Source organism: Macaca thibetana, chromosome X (assembly GCF_024542745.1).
Source record: "Macaca thibetana thibetana isolate TM-01 chromosome X, ASM2454274v1, whole genome shotgun sequence".
Classification (NCBI taxonomy): domain Eukaryota; kingdom Metazoa; phylum Chordata; class Mammalia; order Primates; family Cercopithecidae; genus Macaca; species Macaca thibetana.
The window spans coordinates 45,258,103-45,277,821 of record NC_065598.1 but is presented as its reverse complement, the minus strand read 5'-3'; the positions used below and the strand labels follow the sequence as shown (position 1 = coordinate 45,277,821).

At 37.2% G+C, this 19,719-nt stretch overlaps 1 protein-coding gene across 1 annotated transcript in view; it reads left to right on the top strand.

Moving 5' to 3' along the window:
• Positions 1-19,342, top strand: part of SLC9A7 (solute carrier family 9 member A7) — a 1,149,612-nt gene extending 1,130,270 nt beyond the window's left edge. Inside the window, exon 19 of the transcript XR_007722480.1 lies at positions 19,333-19,342. The gene's annotated coding sequence lies outside the window, so the exon portion shown is untranslated. The remainder of the gene's footprint in view (positions 1-19,332) is intronic.
• The last annotated feature ends 377 nt before the right edge of the window (positions 19,343-19,719 follow it).

Genomic DNA, 19,719 nt, shown 5'->3' with positions numbered 1-19,719 from the left:
GTTTCCCTAAGTACTCCTACTCAGAGAGAGTCTGTATCTTACAGCTTTTTCTGCTATAATGTATTTTACCCATATTTGTTTTTTATTGAGGTATAATTTAGGTAAAATAAAATGCACAGATTTAAGATGACAGTTCTATGTGTTTTGATGGATTTATACACCCAGAAAATTGTCACTCTAATTAAGACATGAGACATTTCCATCACCTCAATAAATTTGTTTTGTGTTTCTCTATATTCAATTCTTGTCCATATAATCTACTTTTATTATTGGGGAGCATATTAGTATATAGAACGAAAGTATTCTATAATCGTATGATGAAATCTCAGCCTTTTGGTGGGCCTGTGTTCCTGGACACTGTCCTTCACAAGTGTTTCTTCACTTTTCCCTCCCTGTTAGGTAAGACAGGAAGGTTAGAGGAAAATAGAGGGGGATCAATACCCTTTTCCCAGGTGGGATAAGGCTCTGGAAAAGCCTGTTTGTCCTTGGAGATGCCTTTGCTATGGAGCATACCTTGGGTTTATTTCATAAAGATTTATTTTCTTCCCCTGCTCTATCCCACCAGAACCAGTAAGGGAGAAACTAATGAGGTTTTTGGAAATAGAATCCATGAAAATATGAGGGCCCTACTAAGATGGTGGTCCCAGAAGTTTCTCAGTCTCATGCTAGTTCACACTCAGCTTCTAGCAATTTGTCAAAATTACCATCGAAATTACTATTTAAGTGTTCCTAACAGTTTATGGTTCCAAGTGGCTTCTGCTCCAGATTCACAAATATTAGCTGTACTTCTCTGAATTTGCCTGTCTCTCCCAATTTCAGAGTGGTGGTCTACCTTGCAACTTCAACTCTCTGATAGGTCCAGGAAAAATCATTGATTTTCAGTTTGTTCAGGCTTTTCTTATTATAAGGATGGAAGTGACAACTTCTAAGCTCTTTACGTGTTGGAGCTGAAACCAGAGGTTTCCAATTCATTTTATGATATGAATATAACCATGATACAGAAAAACCTGCAAAAGACTTTACAAGAAATGAAAATTAATGTCAGGTCATCTCCATGAACATGAATGCCAACATTCTAAACAAAATATTAGCAAATAAAATCCAGATATATGTATAAAAGTTAATGCGCCATGGCCAATGAGACTTATTCCAAGAAAACAAGTCTTTAACATTTAAAAACCAATGTAATTCAACATATTAACAAATAACTGAGAAAGTAAAATGATCACTACTCCTTAAAAACCTAAGTTCTTGAAGCCTTTCCCAGCTTCATGTGGTGTTATTTCGTACCTTCTCAGAGGACGTTGGCTTCTCTTTTCTCCAAAAAGATTGATTGCCTTTGGCTGGGGCGCCAATCCAGTTAGTGATGGTCAGGATGAAAGGTTTGGTTACCTTTGGCACACATGGCATGGACCAGAGCTACATGATAGGGAAAGAACTGCTTGAGGAAGTTACAACTTAAATACCTGTAGGGGTCGGGGTGGAGGAGGTCCTAGTGAAAAGTGAGCTTATTTGCACCCCAGCGTCCCTGAGAAGCTCAGCACTTTCTTTGTTGTATGACATCCCATGTAACAGTAGGATGTTTCCAACAAAATAGCAGCCAAATGTTTATAACAGACTCTTGGAAAAATCCACGTAGACTTCATGCCAGGGTCTCAAGCAAAACATGCTCAAAACTGTCTGCACCTCTCCTCAAATAGATCCTGCCATCTGACTTCTCTCTTCCTCCCATTCACCCCGGACTGCAGACTTGATCTCTTCTACATCATCTCCCTCCTACCCTACATACAATCATTTGCCCTCAAAACTTCTATATTCATCAGCTTTTTCAGTCTCAATGCTGGTGTCTTCATTTAGTTTCCTATATGATTAAGTGAACTCATTCCTAAAGGTATATGTTTAGAATGTAACCAAATCAATTGTACTCAGGTTAATTTGTTTCCATACATTTGTAATAGGTTAAGAATCATTGTGGAAAAATTATTGTGGCAGAAGCAATATAGCAGGTTAGCATCTGTCAAGTCAGTTGGGAATCACTGGTTGGAATGAAAAAAAAAAGGACAATCCTCACCATGTGAAGAAATAGTAACCTCTTGTTCCTTAACAATTCCCTAGGTCATCCCCAGGCTATCCCCTGAAATAGTGACTCAATCCTAGTCCTAATCTCCACATCTCTTGCCACCAAATCCTAGACAAATCCATATCGGAACCCACAACTACAAATCACATCTGAGGACACCCCATTCTGATGAACCTATGAGACAAAGCAGGGACGCCTCTTAGTGGCCTGCCATGCACTCCCACCCCCACCCCCCCAAGCATGGAAATAAAGGAAAATCTTGAGTTCCTTCAAAGGAAGTTCTGGAAATTCTATCTAGCTAGCCCTGAGAATTAAATGAGCAACTTGATAAGCAAAAAGGTAATAGTAGCTTAAAACAATAGCCAAGGAAGTTAGAGTCATGAGATGTTTGTTTCCTTATAGAAACTAAAGGTAATATCTTAATGTATGTCCCTAAGCTGTTTTTCAGAAACCCAGATCCCCACAGACCTCCATCAAACAGATCTGCTGGTAGGCAGACCTCAGATAAGGGGGAACTAAGGACTGAACCCTGACCACCATTCTATGTTCTGAAGTCCTTCCTGAGGGTCTGAGTCCTCGTGGGTGAGGAAGTTACACCCACGAGTCAGAGCTAACATTCCTTTAGGGTGATCACAAATTTTTAAACAAAGCTTCTCTTCCTTAACCAATTGCAAATCAGAAAGTCTTTGAATCTGCCTATGATCTATAAACCCCTGCTTAAGATGTCCCCCCTTTAAGGCCAAACCAGTGTATAGTTTCCATGTCATAATTTATAAGCTTGCCTGTAACTTCTGCTTTCCTGAAATTTTCCCCTGTCTTTGAAAACCCTTACTTGCAAGCCACTGAGGAGGTTGGGTCTTAAGCACGAGCTGCCCAATTCCTCCTTGTGTCCTGCAAATAAACACCCTCCTTTTCCTGCTGCAAACCTCAGTGTGGATGTTCGGCCTTACTGTGCTGGATGGGCAGGCCCCAGTTCAATTCATTTCAGTAACACCTGTAACTTTTACACCTTGGAATTATTGCAACCAACTCCTCCCTTGATTAATAGTACCACTTTTATCTCTATTAAAGGTCAAGCTTTTAAAAAGTTTCCACCTTGTACATTTTCTTCATTCAGGCACTTCTTTTAATCCTGACATTATTACATTTTAGCTAACTAATTATTGATACTTTCTTTTCCTGACATTGTTCACCTCTGGTTTTCCTCTTATCTCTGTAGGAGATGGATTCTCCTCTATTGGCCCATTGATAGAGTTCCCACAGGTCCAAGTGTGATCTTATGCTTTCTCTCCAATATCTGACTCTCTTTTAGTGTTTTTTGTTTTGTTTTGTTTTGTTTTGTTTTTAGTTAGTAGTTCCACCAAATTGGACGTGATAGAAACCCAGGAATAATCTCTGGCACCTCCATCTGTGTTACTCTCCATGGTCAATCCCTCAACAAGTCCTCTGAATTTTCCCTCCTATACTCATCCACTTCCATCTGTCTCCTCTGCTCCCATACTAGACCAAGCTATAACCATTTATTGCCTGGACTAATAGAGTAGTCTCTTGAAAAGTCTCCTTGAAGAACTACAAACCACTGTTGAAAGAAATTGAGATGATACAAACAAATGGGAAAACATTCAATGTTCATGGATAGGAAGAATCAATATCATTAAAATAGCTACACTCTCCAAAGCAATTTATAGATTCAATGCTATTTCCATTAAACTACCATGACATTTTTCACAGAACTAGAAAAAACTATTTTAAAATTCATATGAAATCAAAAAAGAGTCCCAATAGCCAAGGCAATCCTAAGCAATAAGCAAATCTGGAGGCATCATGCTACCCAACTTCAAACTATTCTACAGGGCAACAGTAACCAAAAAAGCATGGTGCTGGTACAAGAACAGACACATAGGCCAATGGAACAGAGAAGATAACCCAGATATAAGACTGCACACCTACCACTATCTGGTCTGACAAAAACAAGCAATGGGGAAAGGATTTCCTATTCAATAAATGGTGCTGGGATAACTGGCTAGCCATATGCAGAAGATTGAAACTGGACCACTTCCTTAAACCATATAGAAAAGTTAGTTCAAGATGGATTAAAGACTTAAATATAAAACCCAAAACTATAAAAGAAAAAACAACAACAACCCTGGAAGACAACCTAGGCAATACCATTCAGGACATAGGCACAGGCAATGATTTCATGACAAAGATGCCAAAAGCAATCACAACAAAAGCAGATATTGACAAATGGGATGTAATTAAACTAAAGAACTTCTGCACAGTGAAAGAAACTGTCAGCAGAGTAGAAAGACAACCTGGGAGAATGGGAGAAAAATTTTGCAAGCTACGTATCCAACAAAGATCTGATACCCAGCATCTATAAGGAACTTAAACAAATTTACAAGAAAAAAAAAAGCATTAAAGAGTGGTCAAGGACTTGAATAGACACTTCTCAAAAGAAGACATATGTGTGCCAACAATCATATGAAAAAAACCCCAACATCTATATACCCAAAGGATTATAAATCATGCTACTATAAAGACACATGCACATGTATGTTTATTGCAGCACTATTCACAATAGCAAAGACTTGGAACCAACCCAAATATCCATCAATGATAGACTGGATTAAGAAAATGTAGCACACATATGCCATGGAATACTATGCAGCCATAAAAAAGATGAATTCATGTCCTTTGCAGGGACATGGATGAAGCTGGAAACCATCATTCTCAGCAAATTATCACAAAGACAGAAAACCAAACACCGCATGTTCTCACTCATAGGTGGGAATTGAACAATGAGAACACTTGGACACAGGGTGGGGGGTTGGGGGAGGGATAGCATTAGGAGAAATACCTAATGTAAATGACGAGTTGATGGGTGCAGCAAACCAAAATGGCACATGTATACCTATGTATCAAACCTGCACATTGTGCACTTGTACCCTAGAACTTAAAGTATAATAATAAAAAAAACCAGCATCACGATCATCAGAGAAATGCAAATCAAAACCACAATGAGATACCATCTCACACCAGTCAGATGGCTATTTTTAAAGTCAAAAAAATAATGGATCCTGGTGAGGTTGTGAAGAAAAAGGAACACTTATAGGCTGTTGGTGAAAATGTAAATTAGTTCAGCCATTGTGGAAGATGGTGGCGATTCCCCTAAGACCTAAAGATAGAAATACTATTCCAGCAAGCAATCCCATTACTGGATATATATCCAAAGGAATATAAATCATTGTATTATAAAGACACACACATGCGTATGTTCATTGCAGCACTATTCACAATAGCAAGGACATGGGATCAATGTAAATGCCCATCAATGATAGACTGGATAAAGAAAATGGCAGATATACACCATGGAATACTACATAGCCATAAAAGAGAATGAGATCATGTTCTTTGCAGGCACTTGGATAGAGCTGGGGGCCATCATCCTTAGCAAACTAATGAAGGAACAGAAAACCAAATACTGCGTGTTCTCACTTATAAGTGGGAACTAAATGATGAGAACACATGGACACAAAGAAGGGAACAACACACACTGGGGCTTTTCAGAGGGTTGAGAGTGGGAGGAGGGAGAGGATCAGGAAAAACGACTAATGGGTACTAGACTTAATACCTGGGTGATGAATAATAGGTACAACAAACCCCCATGACACAAGTTTACCTATGTAACAAACCTGCAGTTGTAGCTCTGAACTTAAAAGTTAAAAATAAAAATAAGAAGAAAAAAAGAAAAGTCTCCTTGAACCTAGTCTCTCCACCTTTAATTTATTCACCACAATTCATACAGAACAATCACTAAATGAGAATCTGGGCATGTAGTGTCTCCCCAAATAACTTTCACTGGCTACTCATTGTTCTGCATATAAGGCTATACAAATGAAAGTGACATGGTTTTCAAGGCCCTGATGATCTGACACTTCAGTTACCCTTCCAGCCATTTTCTCCTTCACTTCTTGTAGTCTAGCCACACTAACCTTATTTCTGTGCCTGGAATGTGCCATAATATCTCTGCCACAGAGCCTTTGCACAGCCTGTTTTGCTTTGTCTGATACGTTGTTTCTTTCTTTCAAATACTTCAGAGCTCAGGTCAAACTTTACTTCCTGAGGGAAACCAGGTAAAAATGCTTTTCACATCAGAATACAAGCCAGAAGAGGGCTACAGAGCAGGGAAGGGGTCATTTGTAGGATCTTTGTTGTCTTCTTCTCTACGTATCTTTTATTGGCAGCTCCATAGCTCTACTTTCCAAAACCCTCCGTGTCTCCTCATATCCATATTTGAGAAACACAAGTCTGCAGTTCTGCATCATTGCCAAGCTCTGGTTGACAACCGACTTGAGTTTGAGACATAAAGAAAAACAATGAATTCCTTCATTGTTCCTATTGACCCTGGTATCAAGGAGTTTTTATTCTTTTTATTTATTTATTTATTTTTGAGACGAAGCCTCGCTCTGTCACCCAGACTGGAGTGCAGTGGTGCGATCTCGGCTCACTGCAAGCTCCGCCTCCCGGGTTCACGCCACTCTCCTGCCTCAGCCTCCCCAGTAGCTGGGACTACAGGCGCCCGCCACCACCCTCGGCTAAGTTTTCTGTATTTTTTTTTTAGTAGAGACGGGGTTCACCGTGTTAGCCAGGCGGGTCTCGATCTCCTGACCTCGTGATCGGCCTGTCTCGGCCTCCCAAAGTGCTGGGATTACAAGCGTGAGCCACCGCGCCCGGCCGAGTTTTTATTCTTATAGGCTCTGGGAGTGAAAACCAAGAAGTTTCCTTTTTCAGCCCTTGTGGACACAGAACTCCAACAGTTCAAGGTTTTATGGACATAGAACTCCAACAGTTCAGCGTCGGTTCTAAATTTAGAATTGCTGAAGTTAGAGTGTTTTGTTAGTCTGACAAATACAATATTCTCCTGAGTCTAACATTTAGAGCTTACATATTTTTTACCATTCACAAAATGCTATAGGCAATGACTGCTCTTTGGTTTGGGACTTTTAGTAGTGAGTTTTTAAAAACTCTCAAGTCACTCTGACTTTGACCCTCTCCAGTCAAAGGCATGACCAATGCATTTTAGTTCACCAGAACTTACCATTCTCCCCAGGCTGTTCTGTCTTAGATTTCATTTGGATTCTCTCCAGAGTTTAGTGTTTAAACTGCCATTTATGGGAACACATTTTGCTAATTGTGCTCCTATTTGGATAAGTCACATGAGCCACATTGCTAAGTTGTGACTACAACCTCAGCTGCTGCTGAACTGCCCAAGGCAGGAAAATAAATTGCACCAATCTGCTCCAGAAATGAGAGCATGGGGGAAAATCCTTAGATTTGATTAGATGTTAGCTTTCAACTATTTATGTGGGGTTTTTTCCTTCTTAATGAAAACATCCTGTTAGTAAAAATGTAACCATCGCAAGAGCTTTGACAGACTATGAACAAAATGATGTCCTCCTAATGTAGGCTCCTAGAATATCCATCCATCATTCTACTCATGTCAGCAACACCCACATTTGTTGCTTGATTTACTGATTCAGTGGTTCCTTAAGCTATCTATCTATCTATCTATCTATCTATCTATCTATCTATTATCTACCTATCTATCTATGTCTATTATATCTCTTTGCTACATCCCTCTCCATTCTTTTTCTTTTGAAGCACTTGGTAGGTCAATATATACATCTGTGAGTACCTATAATATGAATTCATTGTGAGAAAGATGAAATGTAGTGGTCTCAAGCAATAAAACTTTTGGGGGGACAACTGATGAATGAGACTCATTCATGACACATGGACTTTATTAAAATAATGGTGCATGTGTCATCCTCTGATGGAAGAGCTGGACTGGGATGAACTGTGAGCTTGCTTGTTTGCAGATGCTGAAGCTCATAGGCCAGATTCCTCATTTCTCACAAGTCCACATAGGTATGCCTGCAGCATGGCATCTACAAAACATGCTGCCCTAAGCACAAAAGTGGATTATCTGCTTCTTTTGGTTGATGGCAGTTATTTCAGGGAGGGACTATCAACAAGTTTCTACTTGCTACAATCTAGGGCTTGAATCCATAGGCCATACTCACCAGACTGCAGGAAAGAACCTTGCCTTAATTAAAATGTTAAAATCTCAAGAGTCTTGCATAAGGGAGGAGGAAATAATGGACAGAGTATTCTCAAAACTGGCTTTCTGCTTGCCAAGCAAGCATACACACATAAAGGTAATGTAAATATATTTTCTCTAAAGGTGAACTACTGTTACCAATGCCAGGGTGGAAAGCAAGACTGAAGTTGTTGAAGAAAATAAAGAACTGTAAGTAGTAATAGCACCACTAAAACCAGAAATGGTGCCAAGCTGCAGGTTATAAGTACGACTTCACATGAAACCATAAAGCGTGTATCATTACTTCAGATTCAAGTTCTGAGCAGCTTTTAGAAAATAGAAATGACACCTTTTACAGATTTAAATTTCAACGCTGCTTTTGTTTTTCATGCTGATTCACCCAGAACTTGCCAAAGAAAGTCCCAGTAAACATGTTCATGAAGTTTTTAGTAAAGTAAAAGACAAAAAAGATTTGTTTCTGAGGCTTTCCTGAGCGATTTCTCTAAATTCTTCTTGAATCATCATTCTTTGGAAAATAAGTCTGTACTCCTGCAGGCTCTGAAGGTCAGGATAGACCAGCTATGACTTTTCCAGGAAGTGAGTAATACTAAGACCAGGGGACTCATTTCTGGAGGCCTGGAGGAACTTTTCATTTCAGAAGCTGTAGGTGTGGTTTTCCCCTCCAAATGGCTTTAGGGAGCTCCAGAGGCGTGTGTACACTTGAAATAGGAATAGCCAACCTAAAGTAAACTTACCCTGGAGGTTCTGCCAACCTCTCTCAGCTCTTACCCTGGGTTTCCCCACCCATAGTGGCTGGTCCTTTATATTCCTTCTCACTCCTTTCTTCTCTAACTATCACCCATTCCTCCAACCATTCCTCCCCACCAACTCCAAATCTTAATACCCATGCAAAAACCTGAGAATTCTTTGAATACGTATCCCTTAGAATTCTTTCTTCCTGGAAAATATGGAAGGACACTGCTGCCAAATGCTGTCTGTAAGACTCACACCCAAGCTATAGCCATGGAAAATTCGTAAGAATCATTGTTGGGAGGGGGACACATTCATAATTCCTTAAAAATTCATATTCTTTTTGGAGAAAAATTTACAGTTTTAGTGTTAAAATGCAGGTAAGTGGCTTCATTTTCTTCATTCATTCACTCAATAAAAATTTATTGTGCACCTACTATATGCCAGATGTGGTGTTAGAAGACACAGTCACTGCCCACAAAGATTTTATGAGTTGGTGAAGAAGAGAAGTAAGCAAAACAATAATTACAATATAGTGCTATAAAGACTATGAGAGATGTTATAGTCTGTATGCCATGGGCAGTTAAAAATGGTTGAAGTCCCCATTGATGAGTAGGACTTAATGAGGAGACTGTGTGTATGTGTGTGTGTGTGTGTGTGTGTGTGTGTGTGTGTGTATATATGTGTGTGTGTGTGTGTGTGTGTATATATGTGTGTGTGTGTGTGTGTGTGTATGTGTGTGTGTGTGTGTGTGTGTGTGTGTGTGTGTGTGTGTGTACTGGACTTGGGGAAATTGCTGGTGCTGTCCGGCTTTAGACTGGCTAAAGTTACCACCAAAAGCCACTTTCTAAAGCTTATTACACACTAATAAGGCAGAAGAGGAAAGCAGACCAAGGTTTCTTCAGTATTCTCTTTCCTCTCCATGGTGTTCCCAGTTTCTCCTCTCCTTTTCCCCATATGCTTGCTTCCAACTTTCAGGAAATAATCAATAGACTCAGTTCTTCATGGTTAAGTTTCATTGCTTGTTTCCCACAGGAGCATATGCATTTCAGTAAATGTCAGTGTCTTCTTTCAAAAATCTGAATCTGTAATGGAATGTGTTTGGAACTTAGGGAGGAGATGGAAGGCTCACGGCAAACACCTCTTTTACTCATCCTACCCATTTCTGCAAGAAATGATCCTGGCATTTATGACATTAAGGAGTAGGGCAGAAATCTACACCATCAACTATAGTTCAAATTCCATTAAGATGAATTTCAAGAGCTGCCCATATTCTTTAGCTGTACTGGAATGTGGTTTTATTTACTGGCAGGTGAACTGAGCAAACTCAACACTAGTTTGGAAATAGTTAATGTAATACAACAGATGATCTTAAAAGTCCCCAATTCTCAACTGCTGTGAATTCTATGCATTAGATTCGTATTAAATTCTGCCTGTGACCAGGGGAAATGGTTAACAAAGTGGCAGAAGCTTAGCTTTACTTGCTGGTTTTCAACTATTCTTTTTTGTTAAAGTAATGCATTACATGTTATAAAATCCATTATATAATGAATATATAAAATACGAAGTAAGTCTCCCTGCCAACCCTGGATTCTCTTTCCAGAGTCAACACTGTTACTATTTTCTTATACATCTTCCCAGATATTTTCTCTTCACATATAAAATCTTGGTCTTTTTAAGATAATATATTTTTCATAATATATTACTGCTAGAAGCAGACACAATAAGCACTATACTTTATATTTTGATGTATTTAACTGATTTCTTGTATCTCTTGTTAAAAATTTGTTTTAAAAATATTTTTCTCAAAATATACATATAAGCAAGACAATATTATTCGGTTATTTAAATAAACTTGAGAATTTTTGAAATATTTGATTTTTATTGGTAGTTAAGCTCTTTTTATTCTTAGTCAAAGATATATTTACACTAAATTAAAAGTAAACAAGTTAATGACAAGAATATATTTGTAACCTGTCCTCAGACAGGGGCACACATATCAGGTGTTTTGTATTTTGTGCTGTTTCATTAATGGAGTTCATATTATTTTATACAATACGTAGTTTCAAAAAATCCTTCAGTATGGTTGATGTGCCTCCTGGAAGCTGTGACTATTTGAGATATTACTAAGTTCCTGGCACAACGCTTTCTGAAAGAACCACCCCCAGCTCTATTCTGTGTCTTGCAAATGACAAATTGGATAATAGTGGGAAGACATCACAGCATAGTTAATAGCAATGGTCAAATAAGAAGATCTGTGAGATTTTAGCTTTGTTGATTTTTGAAGAGAAAAATCCCATGGAAGTGACTATTTAACTTCCTGAAATGTCTCTTAACAAACTATATTTAGCCTTGCAGAAAACCTAGACTCCAAGCTCTTCATTGTTGCTAAATGCTAAGTTCTGTAAGCCAGCCAGACCTCCTGCTGTCTAAATTGATCATGTTAACCAGATAGTTGCTAGGTTTCCACTTCAACCTGAAATAATTCTTCCAGAGACCAGATGGAACATGTTGAGATGAAAAATCCAACTCTTGCACAAAGTTTTTATATCAGTAGTGGGTTATGTCCCTGAAAACAGTGTAAAACAGCTTGTTCTGATGAATAGTGGTTTATTGCTTCACCTTTGTTGCACATGGAACATTTTCCAACATAGATCCATATGCTAGGCTATAAAACAAGCCTTCATAAATTTAAAAGTATCAAAGTCATACAAAGTATGTTATCTGACCCAAGTGGAGTGAAAATAGAAATCAATAGCAGAAAAATGTGGAGATATTCACAAATGAAATTAGAAAATACTTTGAGATGAACAAAAGTGAATACATAATATACAAAATTTTATAAGATGCAGCTAAAGCAGTAATTAGAGATACAATTGTAGCTTTAAACACCTATATTGAAAAGAAGAAAGATCTCTAATCACTAACCTAATTTTCTACCTCTAGAAACTAGAAAAAGAAGACAAATTAAACCCAAAGAAAGCAGACAAAAGGAAAGAATAAAGATTACAGTAGAAACTAATAAAATAGAGAATAAAAAACCAATGGAGAAAATCAACAAAAGCAAAAGTTGGGTCTTAGAAAAGATTAATAAAATGGACAAGCCTTTAGCTAGACTGACCAAGATAAAAAGAGAGAAGACTCAAATTACTAAACAGGATGAAAGAGGTGATATTACTTTCAACTTTATAGAAATAAAAAGGATTATAAGGAAATACTATGAGCAACTGTATGTCAACAAATCAGATAGCATGGATGAAATGGAGGGATTCCTAGAAAGACTCAAACTATCAACACTGATTCAAGATTAATAGAAAATCTGAATAGATGTATAAGAAGAGATTGAATTAGTAATCTAAACTTCCCACAAAGAAAAGGTCATTCCCAGATAGCTTTACTAATGAATTCCACCAAACGTGTAAAGACAATTTAATACTATTTTTTCACAAAATCTTCCAAAATATAGAAGAGGAGGGCCACTGGCTAACTTATTTCCATGAGGCCAATATCACTATGATACCAAAACGAGACAAAAGATCATAAATAAGAAAAAAACTACAAGCCACTATTCCTTATGAATTACATTAATCTGTTCTTACACTGCTATAAAGGACTACATGAGAGTGGGTAATTTATGAAGAAAAGAGGTTTAGTTGACTCACAGTTCCACAAGATTTATAAGAAGCATGACTGAAGAGGACTTAGGAAACTTACAATCATGGCAGAAGATGAAGGGGAAGCAAGGACATCTTCACTTGGCCAGCAGGAGAGAGGGTGAATGACTGGGGAGGTGCTATACACCTTCAAACAACCAGATCTCATGAGAACTCTATCATGAGACAGCACTAGGGGATGGTGCTAAACCATTAGAATTCGCCGTCATGATTCAATCACCTCCCACCAGGCCCCACCTCCAACACTCAGTATCACAATTCAACATGGAATTTGGGTGGGGACATAGAGCCAAACCGTATCATAAATATAGATGCTCAACAAAATGCTCACAACATATAAAAAAGATTATATCATGACCAAGTGGGACTTATCTCAGGAATTCAAGGTTAATTTGACATCAATCAATCAATGTATTACCACGTATTGACAGAATAATGGACAAAACCCACATGATCATGTCAATAGATGCAGAAAAGCATCTGATAAAATCCTACAACTCTTCATGATAAAAAAGAACTTTTCAACAAACTAGGAATATAAGGAAACTTCATCATTCTGATAATGGGCATCTACAAAACACTGACCGCTAACATTATATTTAATAATGACAACTTCTCCCCAATATCAGAAACAAAAGGAAGATGCCCACACTAACTACTTTTATCCAACATTGTGCTGGAGTTTATAGCCAGGATAACTAAGCAAGAACAAGAAATAAAAGGTATCTAGATTAGAATGGTAGAAGTAAAACAATTTCTATTTTTAGATGGTCTGATCTTGTATATTGAAAATCCTAAAGAATACACCAAACAACCTATTGGAACTAATGTTAAAAATTTAGTAAGGTGTTAGGGTACAAGATCAATATATATAAATTGGATTGCTATACATTAACACTAAACCATCTCAAAATAAAATTAAGGAAATAATTTCATTTTTAATAGCATCAAAAAGAACAAAATACTTAGGAATAAATTTAACAAAATAAGTGTAAAACGTATACTCTGAAAACTATAAAAGATTGTTAAAATAAATGAAAGAAAACCTAAATAAATGGAATGTCATTCCATGTTCATGATTTGAAAGACTTAATATTGTTAACATGGCAATACTCCCCCAACTGATCTACCGATTTAATAAAATTCCTATGAAAATCCTAGCTAGCTTTGCAGAAATAGGCAAGTTAGTTCTAAAATTCATATGAAAATTCAAGGTTCTCAGAATGGTAAAACAATCTTGAAAAAGATCAGAGTTAGAGAACCCACTAGTTCCAATTTCAAAACTTACTATAGAGATACAGTAATTACAACAGCATGGTACTGGCATAAAGATAGATGTACAGATCAATAGAATAGAATTGAGAGTCTAAAGAAAACCTCACATTTATAGCCAATTGACTCTGGACAAGGGTGTCGATTCAATTCAATAGAGAAAGTATGGTATTTTTAACAAATGGGACTGGGACAATTGGATATCCATATGCAAAAAAACTGAAGTTAGACCTCTACCTCAAACCATATACAGAAGGGAATACAGACCTAAATGTAAAAGCTAAACCTATAAAACACTTAGAGGAAAATAAGGAGTAAATCTTCATGACCTTGGGTTAGGGAAAGCCTTCTTAGATATGAAATCACAAGCATGAGCAACAAAAGAATAAATAGATAAATTAGATTTCATCAGAATTAAAAGCTTTTGTGTTCCAAAGGACAGTATAAAAAAAGTGAAAACATAACCCACTGAATGGTAGAAAATATTTACAAATCATATATCTGATAAGGAACTTGTATCTAAAAAGTATGAATAACTGTTAAAACTCAACAACAAAAACACAAATAAACCAGCTAAAATATGGTAAACAGATTTGAATAAACATTTCTCCAAGAAGATATACAAATGTCCAATAAGCACATGAAAATGCTCAATATCATTAGCTTTCAGGGAAATGAAAATCAAAATCACAATAAGATACTACTTCACACCCACTAGGATGGCTACAATGGAAAAGATGAATAAGAATGAGTGTAGATGAATATGTGGAGAAGCTGGAACCCTAATATACTGCTGGTGGAAATGTAAAATGGTACAACTGCTTTGAAAAAAAGGTTTGGCAGTTTCTCAAAACATTAAACATAGAATTACCATAGGTACTAGTAACTCCACTTCATTTTTTTCTCATTTATTTTAAAATAAATATCCAGTAATAAGACGGATTAGTCGTTGCCTTTGTGAGGAAGGAGATAGTGTGATTGAAAAAGAGACACAAAGAACCTTCTGTGAGAACTGAGTGGAGATAACACGGTATGTCCGTTTTTGTGATAATTTTCTTACGATTTGTGCAGGCACCTTTCTGTACATATGATTTACTTCAATTGAAAAAAGGAAGGACTGTGTATGGAACACCCGACACTTTTCCATGTACCTCATAAATGTTGGCATTTTTCACAACCTTCTAAGTTAGGTACTATCGTCATCCCTATATTACACATGAGAAAATAAGAGATGCAGGAGGGTTAAGGGACTTGCCACAACTGATGAATCATAAGGCTAGTATTAAAACCTGGCACCTGACTCAAGAGACCATACTTTAAACCATGAACTACACTGTCTCCCATACAAAAATAAAATATTTGAAACATTTTAATAACAATTAGTCTTCCTTCAGGAACAATTAGTCTTTCTTCAGGAAGGATGTCCCTTTCAACACTGCTTTTCTTTCATTAGTATGTTTTATTAATTAATTACTTAATTTTAAAAAATTTTATTAATAAATATTTTTTCTCACTTTTAGTCAGGTACAATTTATAAATAAAATTGTATATATTTACAGTATACAACGTGATGTTTTCTTATACACCATGAAATGATTACCACAACAAAGCTAATTAACGTGTTCATCACCTCATATATTTACAACATTTTTTAATGGTAAGAACACTTAAGAATGACTCTTTTAGCAAATTTCAAGTATATAACAAAATATTGTTAATTATAGTCACTATGCTGTACATTAGATTTACAGAACTTATTTATCCTGCACAACAAACATTTTGTACCCTTTGACCAACATCTCTGCATTTCCCTTAACCCCGAACCCCTGGCAACAACCATTCTACTGTCTGCTTCTATGAGTTCAATTTTTCAGATTTCACATATAAATAAGATCATGTAGTGTTGGTCTTTCTGTTCTTGGCTTATTTTACTTATAATAATGTCCTCTAGGTTCATCCATCTTGTTGCAAATGACAAGATTTCTTTCTTTATAAAGGCTGAATACTATTCCTGTGTGTGTGTGTGTGTGTGTGTGTGTGTGTGTGTGTGTGTGTGTTTGTATCACATTTTCTTCTTTTTTTATTATCATACTTTAAGTTCTAGGGTACATGTGCACAACGTACAGGTTTGTTACATATGTATACATGTGCCATGTTGGTGTGCTGCACCCATTAATCATAGGTGGGAATTGAACAATGAGAACACTTAGACACAGGATGGGGAACATCATACACCGGGGCCTGTCGTGGGGTGGGGGGAGAGGAGAGGGATAGCATTAGGAGATATACCTAGTATATCACATTTTCTTTATCCAGTCATGTGTTAATGAACATGTAGGTTGATTTTATATCTTGTATACTGTGAATAACCCTGCAAAGAACACGGGTGTGCAAATAGCTACATAAGATACTGATTTTATTTTCTTTGGCTATACAGACAGTCCCCAACTTATGATGGCTCAACTTAGGATTTTTCAACTTTATGATGGTGTGAAAGTGATATCTATTCAGTACACTCCTCTATTTATGATGGGGTTACATCCCACAGGTGTAACTTCGCAGGTGTAACCCCATCATAAGTCGAGGATCATCTGTGTACCCAGAAGTGAGATTACTGAATCACATGGTAGTTCTATTTTTAATCTTTTGAGAAACCTCCTTATTGTTTTCTAGGATGACTGTAACAATCTACATTTCCACCAACATTGTACACAGGTTCTCTTTTCTCCACATCCTTGCCAAAACTTGTTATCATTTGTCTATTTGATAGTAGCCATTCTAACAGGTGTGAGGTAATATCTCATCGTGGCTTTGATTTGTATTTTTCTGATGATTAGTGTTGAGCACTTTTTCATAACCTGTTGGCCATTCATATGTCTTCTTTTGAGAAAAAACTATTCAGATTATTTGCCCATTTTTAAATTGGGTTGTTTTCTTTCTATTATTTGAGGTCATTGTATATTTTGGATATTAACTCTTTATCAGATGTATGATTTGAAAATGTTTTCTCCCATTAAATAGGTTGTCTCTTAGCCCTGTTGGTTGTTTCCTTTGCTGTGCAGAAGCTTTATAGTTTGATGTAATCTCAATGGTCTGTTTTTGCTTTTGTTTCCTGTGCTTTTTGTGTCATATTCAAAACATCATGACCAATACCAATGTCAAGAAGATTTTCCCTTACATTTCCTTCTAGGAGTTTTATGGTTCAGGTCTTACGTTTAAGTCTTTAATGCATTGTAAGTTGATTTTTGTGTATGATGTGAAATAAGGGTCCAATTTCATTCTCTAGTTTGTGAATATACAGTTTTCCCACCACTATTTATTGAAGAGACAAACCTTTCCGATTGTGTGTTCTTGGCAACTTTGACAAAGATCAACTGACTATAAATGTGTGGACTTATTTCTGGTCTCTCTATTCTGTTCCACTGGTTTATATGTGTGTTTTTGTACCAGTATCATACTTCTTTGATCATTACAGCTTTCTAGTATATTTTGAGATTAGTATGATGCTTTGGCTTTGTTCTTCTTGCTCAAGCTTTGTTCTTCTTGCTCAAGATTGCTTTGGCTATTCAGATTATTTATAGTTCTATTAATATATGAATTCTAGGATAGCTTTTTCTATTTCTGTGAAAAATGCCATTGCAATTTTGACAGAAATTGCGTTGAAATCTGGGGATGTGGGGACTGGTCTGGCTTTGGGGTAAGCCTAGAACTTGGGTCTGTAGATGCCAGCTTGAGCCTGAAGCTGTGGAGACAGTCTGGCACTATGGCGGGCCTGAAGCCTGAGTCTGCAGGGGATGGCCTGGACCATGTGCTCATAAGTACTGGTCTGGTGGCTGGGGCAGCAGGGCCTGGCCTGGTGCTGGTGTGGGCCTGGAGCTTGGGTCTATGGGGGCTGGCCTGGCATTGGGATGGGCCTGGGGGTTGGGTCTGTGGAAGCCTGCCTGGAGCCTGAAGTGTCTCAAGATAGTGTCTTATTTTCCTTTGAGTTCTTTCTTGCTCCGTTGGTTGTTCAGAAGTGTGTTGTTTAATTTCTATGTATTTGTAAATTTTCCGATTTACCTCTCATTATCGATTTCTAGTTTAATGCCACTGTGGTCCAAAAAACATACTTGATATAATTTCAATCTTCTTAAATGTGTTAAGATTTGTTTTGTGGCCTTATATATTATCTACCTTAGAGAATGTTTCATGTGCACTTGAAAGAATGTGTATGCTGCTGCTGTTAGAATTACCACTGCTTTTCAACATCATACTGGAAATCCTAGCTAATGCAATCAGACAAGAAAAAAATAGAAGGTATGAAGACTGGGAAGGAGGAAATCAAACTGTCTTTGTTCACTGATGAGATAATCCTCTATGTAGAAAATCCAAAAGAATCAACAAAAATCTCCTGTAACTAATGAGCAAATATAGCAAGATTTCAGGATATGAGGTTAATATATAAAAGTTAATCACTGTCTTATATACCAGCAATGAACAAGTGGAAGTTGAAATTGAAAACATTTTGTCATTTATATTAACAGCTCCAAAAATGAAATGCATAGGTATAAACCTTAAAAATGTATAATATCTATATGAGGCATACTACAAAGCTCTGATAAAAGAAATCAAAGAAGAAAATAGATACCCTGTGTCAATGGATAAGAATATTCAATATAGTCAAGATATCAGTTCTTCCCAACTTCATCTGTCTAATAAATGCAATCCCAATAAAAATACCAGAAAGTTATTTTGTGGATATCAACATAACTGTTTTAAAATTTATACAGAGAGGCAAAAGACCTAAAATAGCCAACTCAATATTGAAAGAGAAGAATCAAGCCAGAGGACTAACATTACCCAATCTCAAGACTTAATATAAGCCTACAGTAATCCAGACAGTGTGGTATTGGTGAAAGAACAGAGAAATAGACAAATAGAACAGAATAAGGAAGCTAGAAATAGATTCATATAAATATAGTCAATGGATATTTGATAATATAGCAAAGGCAATACAACAGAACAGAGATAGCCTCTTCAAAAGATGGTGCTGGAACAACTGGACATTCACATTTGAGGAAATGAATTTACACACAGACTTTAATATCCTTCACAAAAGTTGATTCAAAAAGGATCAGAGACCTAAATGTAAAAAGAAAAACTACAAAATTCCAAAACATAACATAGGAGAATTCCTAATCGAACTTGGGTATGGCAATAAGTTTTTGAATCGAACATCAAAAGCATGTTCCATGAAAGAAAGAATTGATAAGTTGGATTTCATTAAAATTAAAAATTTCTGCTCTGTGAAAGACAATGTCAAGTGAATGAGAAGACAAGCCACAGATTGGAAGAAAATGTTTGCAAAAGATACATCTGACAAAAGACTGCTATCCAAAATATACAAAAAAACTCTTAAAGCTCAACAATAAGAAAATAGGAGATGCTGGGCTGAAGCAGGAGGAGGCTAGGAGAACTGCACGGGGCAACCAAGCACAGGGACTCATTCCTGGCCCCCAGAGACTCCTGGGGAAGAGGTGAGCTGAATAGGTGAGGAGCAGCCTGCTCTTGACACAAACCTCTGGAATCCAGGCAGCAGGAAACCCCATGTCCTCCATGGACACTTGAGCTGGCAAAGAGAGCTGCTTAGAGAGGTGGTAGTAGCAGGACTCCAGCCTGTGTGGAGCCCAGAGGGCTTGGTACTGGAATGTCTGCAGTGGAGCACAACCAGGGACACCCATTTCCCCAGGCTTACCATGCTCCTCTAGGAGAATTTGGCCATAGGATGACTGTCATAACTGAACAGAGCAAGGTGGTCTTGCCTGTGACACAGGACTAGTCCAATATCAGCTCCTCACTGC